Source organism: Orycteropus afer, unplaced genomic scaffold (genome assembly GCF_000298275.1).
Source record: "Orycteropus afer afer isolate SDZICR_OR568_19922 unplaced genomic scaffold, OryAfe1.0 scaffold00597, whole genome shotgun sequence".
NCBI lineage: Eukaryota > Metazoa > Chordata > Mammalia > Tubulidentata > Orycteropodidae > Orycteropus > Orycteropus afer.
In genome coordinates, this window is record NW_006922184.1 from 418,557 (window position 1) to 423,585 (window position 5,029).

The window sequence follows — 5,029 nt, forward strand, 5'->3', positions numbered from 1 at the left end:
TTGGATTTGGAAATGATGGAGAAAGACACATCTTGGGTAGCTTTCAGGCTTGGAGCTTTGAGAACAGAGTCAGTGGCTTACTCCTACTAAGAATAACAATAATCATGATACAAAAACACCTCAATGACACTTGCTATGAGCCAGGCCCTGTTCTGAGTGCTCTGTGGAGATTAATTCATTTCATCCTCACAACGACCTGTTATGTATTATCCCCACATTACACATGAAGAAACTGAGGCAGAGAGGTTTTATTATCTTTCCAGATTCGCACAGAGAGTTTTGTGGTGGAGTTGGGATTGGCATCTAGGCACTTTGACTCTTGAAGTCCATGTGTTTTAACCACTATGCTAAGCAGCCAAGAGGTTAGGTGAGTGCCTATTGCCCCACAGCCTTTAAAATACTTAATATATTGTAAAAACAATTTTAGTTGACAATCTGATAAGTACAAGCATGATACCTCACGATTATTTTGATGTGCATATTTTTATTGTTATTAAGATAAAACAGCTTCTCCACATTTATTGTCCATTTAAAATGTATACTGTTGTTCATATCCTTTGTTCATTTCTTCATTAGGGTATAGTTTTTTCAATATTGTCAAACTTTATATAGAGAATACTAGGCTTTTGTTAAAAGCAAACCCAAACCCGTTACCACGGACTCAGTTCTGACTCCTATAGAAGCAGTTGCTGTCTATATTTAGTCCCTATATTGAATGTGGCTCCACGTGTCACAGAGCAGCACTGCTCCAGGGGGGTTTTCTTGGCTGCCATCTTTACAGAAACTCCAGGCCTTTCTTCTGTGGCATTGCAGGTGGATTTGAACTGCCAGCCTTCTGGTTAGTAGCCAAGAGCAAACTGTTTGTCCCATCCAGGGACCTCTAGGCCTTTGTCATGTAGGTTAATTTGTATTATGTAGGATCACATGAAGTTGCCAATAATTGATCATTTTTGACCTACAAAAATGGCAATTTCATATGGCTCAATCTAATATATTCATTCTACTAGTCATAATAATATCCGATATGTATTTAGTACTTACTGTGTTCAAGGCCCTGTGCTTTATTTACATGCATTGCCTCATTTAACTCTTACAGCTCTAATAGAGACAAGAGGAAGGAGGGGAGGGAGGGAAGGGGGAAAAAAAGAGAGACAGAGAGATTAGCCAATGAAAATGTAGATGTTGGGGACAGATGGATCTAGGTATAGCCCTGGCTTCACCACTTTTTAGATCTCTGGTGTAGGGATGGTTATTTAACCTTTCTGAGCTCAGTTTCCTCATCTATAAAATGAAGATGGTACCGTTTCATGAGTAGGAACAAACAAACATATAAATAAGCAGTGGGTTTTGTTTTTCTTCTTCATTTTGTTATAAAGAATTTTTCAGAAAAGCAAAAACTACCGTAAAAGTTATGTGGTTGAAAGTGCAACCCATTCAGGACTCACTCAGACCTGGGCTGGAGTCCTGGCTTGTGTGTGGCCCAGGAACTGACTTCAACTTTCTGAGCCTCAGTAGTGTTGAGAGTGTTAAACTTCTTCCATTGAATTAAGGTCAATATGACATGTACGTGAAGTGCAGCTTCTGCAATATAAGAAGACCTCAATAATTGTTAGCTATTGTTATTCTCATTACTGTTTCACAAAAGATGACTGAGGTCAGGAGATTGTGAATTTTGGAGTACGTAACCCACATGTTTGCTTTTCCAGTTTTGGTGTCAGTATCAGCAACAAATATATATTAGATATAGTTTTTTGTTGTTCAGATGAGTATCTTGTTTGTTATCTCAGTTATTAATGAAATGTGAAATGACCTTGAGTAATGGAAATAAAAGCTATGAAACAGTTTCAATTGTTACATTTAGTCATCATCTGTCAGGATATACAACATGCTATGTTTAGAAAGTCTCTGGAAGTTTTTTATCCTCAAAGATACGACTCCTCCAAGCATCACAGGGAACAAGTAGAGTGTGCCACATGGCGTGAAGCAGTTGCTGTCTATATTTAGTCCCTGTATTGAAGGGTCTTCTCCCCGCTCCTTTGTGTGATGACTGAGTTGTTGAAAGAAGAGAGTTGGAGGGTAGAAATTGGATAGCTCTGTTTCCTCTTTGTGATTTAAGAAAATGACTCAACTTTCCATTTTATGGGTATCTTAGGGTCACCTTTAGTCATGATGACTCATTTTTCTGTTTTTGTGTAACATTCTTAGACCTGAAACTTTAAACATATGGGATTTTCAATATGTTTTCTTAACAGTACAAATGACTAAAATTTACTAAAAAGAAATCAAAGGCCTTTGTATCTAAGTATGTTGGATTGGAGGGTGTCGTTTAAAAAAATTGGGAAAAACCCCACCAAACTTTCCCTCTTTTATAGGTATGCGCAATTCACTGTCCTCTAACAATGCCAAGGGAGTGAAATAATTATCCCGGATATTTTCAAAGATGGATGGGCTTAATTTTTCACAGCCTGAATCGTTAGCAAAAGAACAGTAACAAATATTTCAGTAGGCAGACATACACACTCACCTGGGACCAATTCAATAATTTTCTTGCATCTCAATCAGAACACCAGGGCTCTTCTCTTCCATAGTAGACCTACGTTCCCAAATTTTGAGGTTGGTTGGTTGGTTTGTTTAAATGCTATTTTAACAAACCAAATTCACTGATAATATTTGGGGATTTATTTAAATTGGAGAAATCACTCACTCTAATGGTGGTCATAATACCTCATCACATTTGGATTGGTTTTACAGATTTCAGATGGCTTGCATACATTATTTCATTTGCTCCTCACACTAGATATCAGTCTTGGGTGGTAAGCCGGCCAGGTGGTTGTACTTTCCCATTTTACAGGTGAGGAAACTGAGTTGTACACCAGTGGCAACAGAGCCAGGCTCAAGGAAACACCACTTGACTGCCTGTTATGGATTGAATTGTGTTCCCCCAAAATATGTATTAAAGTCCTGGCCCCTGCATCTGTGACTGTGATCCTACTTGGAAACAGAGGCAGTCCCCAGGTTACAAAAGGTGAAAGGAGGTTACTAGAGGTTGGGATTTTTTGAAAGATGTCTTCAGATACTTGGTTGACTCTTTCATAATGTGGATGTGGATATTGCAGGAGCTAGAATTAGATCCATGTTTGCGTGTGATTCTCGAGCCTGGTTGGTTTTGGAAGGTACTTACAGGGATTTTGTAATTGGAGAGGGAGTCATCAGAAAACATTTCCTTCTAATTAGAGCTGCAGTGCAGGTGCTTGGTAGGGCAAACCTCCATTACATTCATGGCCACAGGCTTTGCAGAAGGCCCCTGAATAAATAGTGGAACTGAATGTAATGGGCATGTATTGAGCATTTACTCAATGCAAGGCCCTTTACTAGGTGCTGTAGGGACATAGAGAGGAGCCAACTGTGGTCCTTATCCTCCAAGAGATCTGTCTAGTTGTTCAATTAAAGGAAAATTGACAACCTACCCTGTACCTGGCATTGCAAAGTCACTGGTGATGTTGAGGAGGAGGAGAACGGGGCAAGAGGGGGAGGAGAAATAGAAGGAGAGGGTAACAGAAAAGGAGGAGCCAACTTCACAGGAGGTACTCAAAGTCGAGTGTGGGGAAAGGCAGACAGGGAGGCTCATATAATTCAGCTGGTTCAGGGCTGTGGGAGGACAGAAGTGCCACACCCAGCAAATGCCCTGGAAGTCAAGTGAAGAGAATGTTTCAGGGAGGGTAGAGTGACCAATTCTCTCCAAAGAAAGGACAATCTCCCCAGAACTTTTGCAGCAGGCGTCCCCACATGTCTTATTAAGTTCACCTCCTCTCTTACTCCTTGCCTGTACCCATTCAGGTGAATGTGCCTAGAGAAAAACTTGCAACCACACTGACTGATCTGCCTTCAAATGAATGATCGTTTCCTTAGGTGGACTCTTTAACGCTGCCTTGCAAACATACGTCCTTAGTCCAGTCTCTCTCCTACTCTCCTGGTTAACTCTTTAATACCTCCCTTTCTCCTCTGGTGTGTCCAATGTCTCCTCCCTCACCCCACTCTCAGCTGGCACCCTTGCTTCCTATTTCAATGAGAACACAGAAGAAAACTCCCACAAGCTCCTGGCACCAGCCCTCCCACTCACTGGCACTGGTACCCACATCCCCTGCTTTCCCTCCTGTTACTGTGGATAAACTGTGAAGTAGGCCTCATCCCCTCTCATGTAACCAAGGACTTTGTACCAACAAGAGTCCCTGGGTAGCGCAAATAGTTAACTGTGTTTGGTTGCTAACTGAAAAGTTGATGGTTCTAGTCCACTCACAGATGCTTGGAAGAAAGGCCTAGAGATCTACTTCCAGAACTTCAGCCATTGAAAACTGCACGTAGCACAGTTCTACACCGACACACACGAGGTTGCCATGAGTCTGAGTCGACGCCGATGAAGTAAAACCACCTCTGGAGAGAGGCCCAGAGGAAGAAGCTCTCTCTTGGACCTCTGGACATTGTTGTGTCTTTAGGTGATACCGAAATTGCTACAGTATCTTGTTCCACGTCTGAGGATGAAGTCAGTCCTAAAGATGACAGTGCAGAGATGGTGAATACTTGGATGATTACTCGGACTTCCTGTTATGTGAAATCAGGGCTTCAAACCAGTTCTTCCCAGTTCAGTCATGGGTGACACAGCAAAACCAGGACAGATCCAAATTCATAAAATATTGGTGAGCCGAAATGATCACCAGAATGGCAAGAATTATGGGGTTAATGTCCTGCTAGAAAGTTAATTTCTCTCTTAGAAAACAAGGGCAGCATGTGTGTTGCAAAAGCAACCAAATCTCTTGACAGGCAGAATAGGGAACAACAGTGCCCCGGTCAAAGATGGCGATGACCGCACCACTTTGAATGCATGTTGCTCTCCACTGTCTTGGCAACAATCCAGTCGCCCACATCAGGCTTCTGGAAGGGCTCACTCCACCTCTTCCTAGAGTCCCATTCTAAGGCTTCAGCCTGTAATTTTTCCTGTTCCAGTTCTTGTCCCGTTTCACCCAAATTAAAA